Source organism: Prinia subflava, chromosome 4, assembly GCF_021018805.1.
Source record: "Prinia subflava isolate CZ2003 ecotype Zambia chromosome 4, Cam_Psub_1.2, whole genome shotgun sequence".
Lineage (NCBI taxonomy): Eukaryota > Metazoa > Chordata > Aves > Passeriformes > Cisticolidae > Prinia > Prinia subflava.
In genome coordinates this window covers 29,349,829-29,363,549 of record NC_086250.1, presented here as the reverse complement: position 1 = coordinate 29,363,549, position 13,721 = coordinate 29,349,829, and the positions used below count along the sequence as shown (strand labels likewise).

Here is a 13,721-nt window from a genome sequence, read left to right as displayed (position 1 = left end):
CACAGTAACCAATTTTCAGCAAAAAGTCCCATCCTAGGGTTCCAACTTCATCTCCCATTGAAGGCCAAGCAGGTCCTTCACAACTTCATTGTGAATCCCCACACCTGCATCATCACTCCTGAAACCCTGCTGTGAACTCCAAAAAAGAGCCAGTTGGAGTTAAAGACAAAGCAAAGGCTAATTTTGACAATGGATTAGTTCCTTGATCTGGCTCATGACTTCTGCATTGGTTGACTGAGGGGTTAGTTCCTTGCAGTGCAGGGAAAGGAACGAGTACATGGAGGCAAGGAGAAGGAAGCAGAAACCCTGTTATCTGTCACTGCCACAAAATACCTCATACTGTGGAACCACAGCCTAAGGTCCCAGTCTCTAGGAAGTCTAAGCTCTTGAAAAGAAGTCTAACCAACAACTAAGAAAATAAATCGGGCTGCCTTGTGCTGATAGGTTTGAATGTGGCACTCACAATTGCACACTGTTGTGTATGACTGGCTGGTAAAGAATCCTTCCATTTATAATGATTTGGATAACTGTCTTTTGACTAAGACCCTTCCTTTGTAAAACAAACAAAAAACCAAAACCTCTCTCTTTTTTATGTTACAAATACTTACAATGACATGGGAAATGCCAAGGAAAATGCTATGAGAAATTAACAGATATTTCAGAGGAGTTTGGACACAAGGGAAAAGTGGACCATAAAAATCCCAAAGTTTGTTTCAAGAAGCAACAAAAACTTATAAAGCACCTAGTGGTTTTAGGAAACCAGCAAAGTGATTGACATGCTCTTCAATCTCATCTAGGAAATTCTTCTATCACCTAAATCAAATAAAAACAAATAGGTATAACTCTTGTTATGTCTAACTCTTGTTATGTTATGTAACTCTTGTCTTGTTATGTATAACTCTTCCTTAAGTCACCAGACTACTGGGCAGTAGTTTACACCATTCAATAAAGTTGCCCAAAGCTTTCAATTCAGCTGTATGACTACTATAAAAAAGCATTGTGAACTGCTGTAACATTGTAACTGCTGGACTCAACAGATGATAACCTCTGATGTGGCAGTTTCTATCCCCAACTTAGGTCATGTTGCTTAGGTCAAGGAAAAGAGAAGATTTTTACCAGCAGATCTCTACCACATCTTTACTGAAGAAATAAATCAACCTTCAGTTTTATGCATCTGTACTCAAAAAGGGAGCCAATAAAATCCAGGAAATAAATCTTCAGTGTTTCCCAATAAAAGCTATCTTGTTCAGATCTTTTTGTCAGGTTTTGTAGGCAATTTAAAAATAATCAGTGAGATGAAAGTGTAAAAGAGAGAGCTTAGCCTTTTATATGCCCTGAGCATTAAACTCTTTGAACATTCCGTCTTGACCTCGATTCTGGAGTAGCCTCATCAGTATAGTTTATCAGTCTTTAATTCAACTTGTCAATATTATCAGAAATTCTCTTCTATATTTTGTCACTTACTACATGTTCAGAGAAAGGACAAACCTGGCACAGTTATAATAAACCAGTTCTGGGATGTGAGTTGCATTCATACCTGTGCTGACAATTGCTCTGCTGTCCTGCAATCTCTCCTGTCACTTGTCCTTACCCTGCTTCTGAGATCTGGAAATTCTTGTGTCCACACAAGAGTTCAGACCCTTCAGATGGAGGACTGTGTCATGTGGGCAGCTTAGTGTAAAAGGTATGAACAGTCCTTGAACTGAGGATGAGGAAGAGACTTCCCAGCAGGGAGTCGTCCCCAATCATCCACAGCCAATCCATGCTCTAACTTTTAGGCAACACTGGTCATCTACCCTTACTTGAGGGCACACTTTAGCACCTGAAAAGAGGATAGATTCTCATTTAGCCTAGGCATACTCCCACAGCCAAGGATAAACCAAGAAAAAGAAGTGGGGTTCAGACCTGCTGTGTAATTCGGCACTTCATGTATGATATTTTATGTAGCTGCAGACTGCTTTTTATCTTACTGAGACACCTCATTTTCCATGGGTTGCCATGGAGCTACAGGGTCCAACAGCGGGTTGTGAATTCCACCTGGGGAGCCAGGATCCTGCAAGGCAAAATCCACTTTGACAATGCTCAAGTTCCTGGCAGATTTAACCATTGGTACCTTACCAGTGACAGAAATAAATAACTTTTACTTTCATCTGGCAGAGCTGCAGTACTTAAATCCACAACTTATTTTTCTGTTAATTGTGTCAGGTAGTTTTTTTGCTAACAACTACTCCCTTTGCCCCCTCTGGGCCAGATTTGTCATTTGTCCCCGCTTGATACCAATGCATTTGCAAGTCATATTCTTCACGGTCATAAACTTCCTTAATAATTAAGTTAACAGCATGAAATTCCAACCTGTAGGACTGACAAAACCGGACTTCAAAAAACTACTGTCTTTTTTTTTTCCATGAGGAAAAGGTGTTATAGACATCATGCCATGTGGAGCTGTTTTCTGTTTCAGTTTGTTCATATTTTCATTCAGTGTTGTGATTTTTTGACAAAATAAATAATTATAAAGAAAAAAAATGTCATTCAAAACAAGCTCTGAAGTATTTTGGTTAAGAATATGAATTTTTCCTATGTCTTACCTTCTACTGCTAGATAAAAATAAAATCAAGCTATGCAGACCAAAAATAAATAATATTGCATAGAAACTACTATGTTGTTGTACATCTGAAAAATAGAGAAAATATTTTAAGGTGTAACTCTAGAGATGCATCAGAAAAATATTTATTGTGTTTTATCTCTTTTATTCTAGAAGACTCAGCAATAAGGAAGCCAAGCATGCTTGGAATACAAGCCTGTGTCAAGCTCTACACCTGCATATGATAAAGACAGCCACATGAAAGGATAAGGGCATCAACTAGCTGATGATAGAGACTTAAGCCTTCTAAATCACATGGCAAAGTTAAATTAGAACTATCTGCCACCTCCATCAGATGGTGATGGAGGCAGGAACACAATGCTCTGGATACTAATTAGTGGCATCATGGAGCCAGTATCTCATGTTCTAGTGTGTCAAATTCCAGCAGTGCCAGTGAGATCAGAGCAGAAGTCACAGCAAGGTCACTGTGATCTGTCAGCAGGACAGCTTCAGCCAAGTACTGCATCCTAATCCCTGTCTGCTGAGAAGCTAGTGGAGGAGAGATGCCTGCAGTTAAAATATGCCTGCAGCAATATCCTCCAAGGGCATTGGGCTGGAAGCAGAGTAGCACTGTACAAGATCATAAAATGCAGCCAATTTTCACTTAAACCAGCACTTTTTGTTTTGATACATGAAATCTGCTCACAGAAACACCAAGGACAGCAGCAGCATGGCAGGGACACATTTCAATACAATCACCTTCCAATCACGCACTTCTTCCCCCACTTCCAGATTGGAGGAGGTAGCTCTGTATGGAAGGTTGACTTTGCCTGTACTCATCCCTTTGGTAGCTCACCATGAAGAGTCAATAAGTTTACAGTATAGTAGCGACACAAATTATTTGTTCTCCCAGCACCAATTGTCAGGCAGAGAAATAATGTACTGGGAGAGCACACATATATTGTGCTGTGCAGTGCATGAGGCACAATGCAAAACCCTTCTCTTAGCTTTTTTATCAGTGACAGAGGTAATTAATCAGAGTTATCCCCACGTGGTAGCCTACCCTTCCACAGTATGGTCACATTCTCAAATGTTAACACATCTGTCATGCTTCACACCTGCCCATGCTGCACATAGCTCCAGCTAGCCATGCAGCTGCCACAGCAAAGATGGTAAGGAATGATTTTTTTCTAATACACTCGGAGTGGCTGGAAAGTGGGACAAAGTCATATCCTTGGGCTGTGGCATGGGGCACTGGGGTTGCTGCTTTGTATCTAGATACAGTACTAATAGGTGTGATACAAAAATAAAGTCTCCTTTTTTTTTTCCTTGTGCACTGAAAACCCTTGAGGTTAAAAACATAGCTGTCTAAGTTGGTCAAAGTATGTGCAAATATAACAGAGAGAAGGATCCACTCCTAGGGATTAGAAGACACATTAGACCCATCTTTGTTCTTTTTGAGGTCCACCAGCTCCTGTTGTTTACTCGTTCTGCCATTAATCTTCTGTCTGCCAAGAATTATTCTTAGAGGGACTTATCCTTAGAGAAGCAATTTGGTGTTAAAATTAACTTCTGATTATTCAAAACAGTTGTTGGAGTAAAGGAGGTGGGGAGTCAATTAGTAGAAGACATAGCAGCAGTAGCTATGCTGTGCCCTTCTCAGACTTCTGCAAGCTTCCATTCAGGTAAGGTTTCACTTTGCAGCTGGCCAGATCTAAGAGCCAGATATTGCAGCTACAAGGAGTGGGCTGCCTCCTCCACCATTCCTTTCTAAGCATTCTTGTTCTGTCTCTTGCGTGGCTTGGCAGCTTGAGCTGCTCTGGCTCACTAAATCTTCAGAAGAATATTTACTTGCTTGTGTTGAATGAGGGGGTTTGTGTGTTCAGTGAGATGAACTGGCCGACCAAGGGCAAGAGGACTGCCAAGAAAGAAAAGGGGAGAATTGTGCAGCTGATGACAGGAGGAAGAGTAGAAAGAGGGGAAGAGAGGGAGAAATGAAAGAAACTGGCTTTTACATGTGATGGTGACCTCTAGGTCTGCTGTACTGTACTATGATTCTGACCCTTACATACTAAAATCAAAGGAAAAAAAAGCAATTTAAAACATGTGAGGTTCCATTTGTACCACTGAAATCTTTCTCTACCTTGAACTGAAGGAGCTAAGTGCCAGGGCAGAGACTGCAAACTGCAGAGGGACACAAGAGATGCTCTTCTTACAGCAGAATCACTGTCTGGATGTCTAAGCAAGTGAAAAATTCTGTCTTGTTCCTCTCCAGAAAGAAATTAAGTCAGCTAGGCAATAGCCTGATATGTGTGGACCTACAGGCTGTGCAAATAGGCAAGTGATTTAAACAGGTAGGGAAGCATGCAGGCATCTGGCAATTTAGATTTGATCAAGAGGTGGACACAGTGCTTTAAGTCTGTATATAAATCCTTCCTATTTTGAAAAGACCAACTAATTCACCCGCTGTGAAGTGCTAGATTTCCTAATTTTTTTTCCATTTGCAAGCTATTTTGAAGCATGAAGCAAAAGGGACCCCAGAAATTAGTTGAGAGAATTAGCATATACAATCCCAGCAGAGCCACTCTACTGAGAGCTGTAACTGTGGTCACATGGAAAATCAACCCAACAATAAAATCCTACTTGCCTTCCTTGCCACCTCATAACTGAACCAAACAGTCTGAGCAGTGTGATCAGGATGAAGGGAGAAGAAAACAGAAGAACCACTGGCAAATGAGCAATAATGCAGTTTCCAAACAGAACACTGAAGGTGAACTTTCGATATCATACAATCATAAAATATACTGAGCTAGGAGAGACTTACAAAGATCACTGAAGTCCAGCTCCTGGCCCGGTACAGGATATCCCCAAGAGGTGCCTGAGAGCGTTGTCTAAACACTTCATGAACTCAGGTTGGTTCACTTCATGAACTCACTTACCTGGGTAGCCTTTTCCATGTCCTGTCCAGCCACCCTCTGGGTGAAGAACCTTTTTCTAATATCCAAACTAAACCTCCCCTGACTCAGCTTTATGCTGTTTCCTCAACTCCTGTCACTGGTCATGAGAGTGAAGAGATCAGTGTCTGCCCCTCCTCTTCCCCTTGTGAGGACGTTGCAGACTGTGATGAGGTCTCCCCTCAGTCTCCTCCAGGCTGAACAGACCAAGTGACCTCAGCTGCTCCTCAAACAGCTTCCCCTTAAGGCTCTTCACCATCTTTGTAGCCCTCCTTTGAACACTCTCCAATAGTTGAATATCTGTTTTATATCATGGCACCCAGACCTGCCCCCAGCACTGGAGGTGAGGCCGCCCCAGCTCAGAGCAGAGGGGACAATCCCCTCCCTTGCCCTGCTGCGATGCTGTGCCTGGTGCCCCCCAGGACACCCCAGGCTGTCTGGTGCCTCCTGGCTGCCAGGGCACTGCTGGCTCATGCTCAACTTGCCACTGACCAGGAGCCCCAGGTCCCTTTCCCTGGCACTGCTCTCCAGCCTCTCATTCCCCAGTCTCTCCACACATCCAGGAATGCCCTATCCCAGGTGCAGAATCTGGCAAACACCTTATGTTTCAAACTGTCCTTTGAACAGGAATAAACACAACTGCCTCCATCTTTTTGCCCTGAGAGATCGAATCTAATCTGTGCTGCTCATAGTCTTTGTGTGATACATATATATCAAAGCTGAGTTTTTTCCAAGGCAGGGGAAGGCCACTTACCTCCCACTGTCTTTCTCTGTGTTCCTTTCTGGCTGTCTGAGTGGACTGGTCTTTGAAGACGTCATGTTCAACATGGGTACCTTTACCTTTGCCCCATACACCCAGGGGAGGCCAGAGAATTCCATTTCACCACTGGATTTTTTACCATTGTATTTCCAGCCACTACCCGCTCAGCCTCTTTATCTGTCTTCTACACTGATCTTTAGAATCCCCAATCCTCTGGTAAAACAGCAGCAGCTTGATGTTCAGTGCTCCTCCTTCATTACTAAAGAGCAGGTTTTGCTCTCTTCTGTTCAGACTGACACCAGGCATATGATGTGCTCCTGAAGTCAAGCAATTTCTATGAAGATTTTTGGATTTCTGAGAGCCCACTGCTCTGCTGCTTAAAATTTAGGGATGAATTAAAATTAGGAGACTGTAGGCAGGTTGGGATACTAGACACCAAGGTTCTATGGATCCCCTTTGAGGCCAATGATGCAAAGAGGGAGCCAGCACAGGTAAGCAGTGCATTGGAATGAGTGCCCAGAGGCTTGTGGCAGGTGTTAGAAGACTCATTACTGCTTTGTGTGAGTACATGCCTTCAGTGAGACACCTGGCACTAACAGTTGACAAAAAGCCACCAAAGCAGCTCATGACCACTCTTTCATGTGTGGCTCTGACAGCTGCTTTAGATTCAGCACTACATCCCTGTGAAAGTGAAAAAAACAGGTTAAATGCAGAATTAGCAGGTAATGAAGATAGGTCCTGATGGTAGAATCTCTCCCAGAAACTGAGTCTTCCCTCATCAGCAAAGCTGAGCAGTAATATTCCTGTCATGGTGCAGACTGATTGAAAAGTGAGGTGATCAGTTGTTAATTTCATTGCCTCTCTAGTTGCTATAAAAGTGAATCTTTGTCATAGTCAATTCATAAAACATTTCTCATTGTGCCAGCTGAGACAACTTCTTATGCCATTGTACCTCCTTGTGAAATTAAAATCAGCAGCACAGGAAGTCCAAATAATTGAGCATGACCAAAACATCAGTAGTAGGGATAATGCCATGCCATCACAAACAAACCCACCATGAATAGCTCCCACCAGAGGAAAAATCTAACTTATAACTCTTCTTCAGTCTCAATTACAGAGACTGACAAATAAAGGAAGATTGCCTTCATTTTTGCTGGAATCTTGCTGTTGGTGAAGATTTCGATCACTTGAAAGGCTTTTCTTTAGAGCTACTCAGCATTCATTTATTACTTGAAGACTATATGATACTGACAGAAACAAAGAAGATATTGGTAAATAATTTAAAACTAAGAATCTCTTCTCTAAAGTTAGTGAGCACTATGTTCTAATGCTCATCATGGTGGACATCTATTTGATAAACAAAAAGGCCAATATGGTATGAATTTATTTCAACATAAAATGCCTATTATAACATTATTAATATATTTTTGAGAGGTTAGGCAGATGGAACAAGCAAAGCCTTCTGAAAATAATGATGACTTCAGAGTGTGACACCAACTCTGTACAGCTCAAAGCAGTATATGGTTACACCACACATCTATTTTGCATGGATAGGTCTCATGATAGGCAAGATGGATCCACACTGAATGGTGTCAGAGGAATGGAAGCTCATTTTGGCTTCTTCACTGTTACAGGAAACTGCTCAGCTGACCAGAATTATGCAGTATGTGAAAACCAATCTCCCACAGAGGATGTTCAAAGAAAAATCACTTTCTGGTTAACAAGTATAAGTACATTGACAATGGCACTTGTATCCCATTGGACAGTAAACATGCCCCATTACTCCCAGCATTCATTAAGATGACATTCTGTCATCTTAATCAGCTTCCTCAATAGGTAAGCAAGATAACTCCAAGACAGAGACTAGAAACATGTTTAAAGATGGAGAAGTTTAAATCAAGGTCTGGGGACCAGGAAGTCTCAGCCCCAATTGCTCTTGTACCACTGCAAGGCAAATGCTCATATGGCAAGTCATTAGAGTGCCAACATCAATACCACCATGGCTCACAGAAAGCACATGTGGTTCATCCTCCTGAAAAAAACAATACCAGCTGCATTATCTGCTACAGAGAAGCACTTACTGAGACCAGTAATTAGGGCACTGTTCTTTTACCTGATCTTTATTCCAATCTATTTCTTCCATTATGTAACGGTATGTCCATTACTAGTAATGAGAATTTCAAACATGTAAAGAGCCAAATATTATAGCAGAAACCTCACTTCCCAAATCATAGCTTTTTTCCTGGGTTTTTTCTGGGTTGTTTTTTTTTTCACCCTCTAAGGGAATCCAATCATTCTAGTGCAAGGATGAAATGGAACAGATCATATGCGTCAGTGAATGAAACAAAGTAGAAAAAAAAAGAACAAACAGAAAAAATAGACTCATATATGACTAAGTAGAGAAAGTCAAGAGAAACACAGCACCTACAGAAGAAAATTAAAAATAGTAAAGACAAACCCAGTGACTGAAAATGTGAGTTATGAAACAGACTCAGAACATGTGAATGAATGCTTGGCTTTCACACTGGAAAAAATGGAAATCTTTTCATTTCAAGAGAAAGAAATTTAAGCCAATTGTTTTTTAAAAAAAGGTGTTTGAAATAGTTATAACTGCCCTTCTCATATGAACAACTGCATGCTTCCTTCAATTTGCTGATTCCTTTCTCTAGTGTCAATACCAGCCTAAACAACTCCCACCTTCTTCCCACCACCACCAGTCTGGTCCTGTTCCCTTCTTCATGAGAGCAGACATTTAGGAGCTCCCAGGAAAAACAGGTTTCAAACTGACTGAACCCCCCAATCCCCATCTAAGCCCTGTTTTTTCATCTGGGTCAGTTCACAGCTGCACAAGCAGCAGCTAAAAGACTTAGGAATTACAATAACTTGCCTGAAAGATGGGGCTGGTGTCCAGAGGTTGCTTAGGACATCTTAAACAGACTTGCCATCACTTGCCTTAATTCATCATTCAAAAAATGCTTGTTTTAGGATCAGCTGGCTCTGCCTCTGAGAGAGAGGTCCACTCATGGGTCTACTCTCTCTTCCACCCCATGTTTCCATTTCCTTTTGGTAGACACAGATGTTTTTTGCTGGTTTACAGTTAACAGTACTGAGGAACTTATGCAGATGAAAAATAGATTTTGCCTTTGTTTTGCTCAAGTCAGTTCTCAAGGGATGCATCTCCCACCGATTTCACCCCACGTGGACACACTTGAGAGCGTGAGCTGGAGACAGGGGCACAGGACTCACCTGTCCAAGAGAGGCTTAGCTCATGTATGTGTTAATGGAGTCACAGTGCAGTGGGCTCTAAAGCTGTCCTCTTTAGCTCTGCACAGGGAGTGCAACTTGTTTGTTGTAACTGTATACACAACAAGAAAATTATTGAAGTAGCAACTCACAGATAAATAAATTGCCTCCCTTTTTCCTTCCAGTTACTTCCACTTTGGGTGATTTCTTAATGCAATTGCCCAGTCTGACAATAGATACCTGTGGAACCTTATTGCTCAGAGTCACTTGTAATTAAGATTCCTGTCAGCAGAGACAATCAGAAAATCCAGCTCAAGACAATTTTTAAAACATCCATGAGTGGACACAGTTTGCATGAAGTTAGAGAAGATGATCCACTACCCTTGTCTTTTATTTAATGCTCTAGCCTTCCTCTATAATAACTGCTAAATGCAAAAGCAAGGAAAATGTTTCCTAATATGCTGATAGAGAAGAAAATTTGAGACCTCTTCAATCAACATGGCATGTCATACATGAGAATTAGAAAGGGCAAAGAGAATGCATTACTGGAAAACAACATAATTCTTCAAGGCTAACAGAGAAGTCAATCCAAAAGCAAAGGGAAGACAGACAGTAAAGGCATTCAGTCATCCAGCCTAGGTAAAGGAACTTCGAAAAATAGGAGGGAGACAAGTTCCCATGGTCTTATGAAAGAAACAATTCACAATGTGTTGGGTAAATGGGACAAACAGCACAGCCAGTGCAAGACAGAAACTGGTCAAAACATGTGGTACTGGCAAAGATCCTGCTGTCTGACCTAAGTCTGGTCCTGAACCTGAAGTTTCACACTCAGCCAATGTGACAAGCTGTGCACTGTGTCCTCCAAAGGTGGCATCAGCTCCTCCCTCCATGCCTACTTCTGCATTCTTGTCACCTGAAGCACTCATCCAGCCAGGGGCTAACTCAGAACAACTGGATCACCCACATGAAAACTTATCAGTATATTGCTGCCAGCATCACTGTTTTTAGCTGCAGTGTAGTCTTAAGCTTGCTGGCAAATCATACCTGAATCTATGGCAGATGTCTGAACACCAAAAATAGCCTACAATATATATACAGAATAACAACTTTTACACTGCATGAAAATTACTTGGGATTTTAAGAAAGGCTGACTGTTTCATTCTGTAAATATATCTAATAAGGGAAGGCTTTCCCTATCCTAAACCCTGTAGATCTGAAATGCTGGCATAATGTTGGACATCTACCAAATGATTAATCAGTCAGAAGCCCCACTGGGTTAAATACATGGGCAACATGATGGTGATTGGTGATTGCAGATTTCAGAGTGCAGATACTTTGGAAATGGATGCTGAGTTGAAAAACAAAAAAATGCTCAAGTTCTCTCAGGACATTCAGAATATCCTTTTAAAAATATATGATAAAAAAAAAAAATGAAAACAAACTCCCCCCCCAAAAAATACAACCCTGCTAACTTTGAACATGCTATTGTAGCTATTTGGCTGCTAACTCTGAGACTTCTCAGCGTTCAAAAGGAGAAACAGCAGTAAACAGAGAGCCGGGGTGGAAGTCTACAGGGTTCTGTAATTTACCTACTGTCTCAGAATTTTTAACCAGAACAAAAACTGCTAGATCACTGAATGAGGGCCAGCAGCTAGAGATATATGCCTCAACCTCCTGGACCCTGACGAAAAGAAAGTATCAGAGGGTAGTTCCCAACAGGAATATTTTTCTCACCCTGCTCTTGCAAGGGTTATCAGTCCCCCTCTGCTGCCTCATTCTTTATTTTAGGAATAAGGAAGATTACTACTGATCAGCTGTGCAAAGTTTTGGCAGTTTTGCAATCTCTCCAACAGAAAGCCATCAAATGAGTTCTAGTATGAGCTGGATAAGCTGGGACCTTGCACCTGAACATACACCTTATGGGTACAGCTGCAGTACCTTCCTACATCAACACACCTTCCTCTTGTTCAGCTAGCTCAGGTACTGACTGACACTACAAATAAATTCACAGCACCACTAGAAATAATATAAGTCTGTGGTGACCTAGCTAGACAGCATTCAAAAGCCATGAAGAGGGATACAAGCAAAGGCTCATCCCTCTCCCTCTTTGAAGTGACTTTCCAGGTACTTGAAGACTATTACATTTCCCCTCAGTCTTTTCTTCTCCAAGCTAAATAAACCTTCTTTCATCATCTTTCATCACAGGTTGTTCTTTGAAGACTTTTGATAGTTTTTATTGTATTCAAGTTAACTGTAGTTCTAAAAATTATTCTTACTCCAAGGAAATGTTGCAACTGATCTATCACTGTGCTGCACCAACACAGCAACAGCCTTAAGTGACCTCTAATTTTACTGTCAAACAAACTTTGCAGAAATCAAAACTATTCTGTGAAACAGATCTTGCTGGGTTTCGTAAGAGCAACCCCATGATCCTGCACTGATGTAGTATCAAATCAAGGTCTTCTGGCAAAGGATTATCAGTGGAAGAGAAAGAGACACAGGGATCTAATGCTCTAAATGTACAGCAAATGAAAATGTTCAAAATGTCATTTAACTCATGAACAGTAAAGTCATGAAGAGCTAACTGTGAATCTATCAGCATGACCTGAGGTGTTTAAAATAGGTAAGTAGGTAAATAAATAAATAAATGAAAGGAAATAAGGAGGCAGAGCATTTGTGCTGAGGTAGGAACTGAAACAGCTTTTCATCATTAAGAGACTTTGTTTACAACAGACAGTTTTTCACAGTGATATTTACCGCTGCCACTAAGTTAAAAGAGACATCAACATACTCATTCAAGGAGAGAAATAGTAGATACGTCTCCTATGACTGAGGAAAGTGTGTTGACACTGACATTACATGACTTAATCTGTATTGCAGGTAATATTGAGCTCAATTAGCAGCTTTTGTATTGAAGTTAGTTATTCCTTACATATCTACATGATATCAGACATACTGACTATCTACTAGTTCTGCAAACTGAAATTAAAAAAAAAAAAAAAAAATAGCCAACCAACCAACCAAAAAAACACCCACAAAGCAGCAAAAATAAAATTCTGGCAGTTGTTATGATCTGTTTCAAAGATCTTGCAAGATGCCTCTGAAGCAGGGAATTTATGGTTACTTAGTCTTTTCTTGTTACATCCTGTAATCCAGGCACACTCATTAAAGCTCTAACTTCCTTTCAGTTTCTTAAGAAACAACCAATATTCTCTTCTTAGAAACCTCGAAGTTCAAAGTACCTAATAGCAGAAGAGATCGGGATTTTAAAGCACCACCAGCCTTGAAGGCAGGCTAGGATGTGCAGAAGAATTTTATTTCCCCAATTATATGACTGGTTTCTAACTTTTTTTGAAAAACAAAAATACGTCTTTCTTTGAAGAAATCCCTATATTCTGTTCATTCTAGCAAAACCTGCTTCTGTCAATACTTCTATTTTCAATAGACAGTCTGCTGAACTGAAAAACAAGCACATAGGAAGTATTTCTTTCTTAAGATGGTTAGAAGGTAAAATTGCCTGTGGCTGTAGGAGATACCTTGGAGGATGACAGCTGTTGCTTTAATAAGGCTTTTTGATTCTGACTCACACAACATGTTCATAATCAAACGTGACTATTGTCAAGGTACAGATATTGTATGCTGACCACAAAACAAGTTGGAAAACTTTTCAAAGAGTAATTTTCACTAAGTTCCTCTAAGTAATTTCATACACTTAGGGTACTTACATAGAGTTCCTGTTAGACAGGTGCATGGATCTTATTCTATTTCCATTACTCTCCTGGCTGCTAATGTAGCAAAAACACCTTTCAAATGAAAACAAGCTGAGCAGTGTTGCAAGCACCACGGTGCCGATAAACAGACTTCAAAATGGCCTTGAAAAAACACAAGATGCAATTCAGAAATTGTGAGTTCAAAGTACTACATTCAAGGAGAACTAATTACACATAGTGAGCAAAAATTCTGAAAAACAAAGGCTGGGAGTATAGGAAACCACAAATTGAACATGAAGTAATCCATTACCATGATATAAAGAAAGCCACAGCTGCCTCAAATTCATTCCCAACAGTGTGGATAACCTTAGGCAGCCACTATTTTTCTTAAAACTGCACGTTTACTCAGGCTTCTGGATAGACCCATAGTAAGTCGTTCTGGTAATTTAAAAGGGAACAAAAAAACTGAAGTC

At 40.7% G+C, this 13,721-nt stretch overlaps 1 long non-coding RNA gene across 2 annotated transcripts in view; it reads right to left on the bottom strand.

Moving 5' to 3' along the window:
* The window catches only part of LOC134550063 (uncharacterized), a 139,594-nt gene that overhangs the window by 47,610 nt on the left and 78,263 nt on the right, over positions 1 to 13,721 (bottom strand). The window contains exon 4 of one of the 2 annotated variants that reach the window (XR_010080241.1): positions 13,264 to 13,410. The exons of the other annotated variant lie outside the window; for it this stretch is intronic. This is a non-coding gene — a long non-coding RNA (uncharacterized LOC134550063). The remainder of the gene's footprint in view (positions 1 to 13,263; positions 13,411 to 13,721) is intronic. 2 annotated transcript variants of the gene reach the window in all.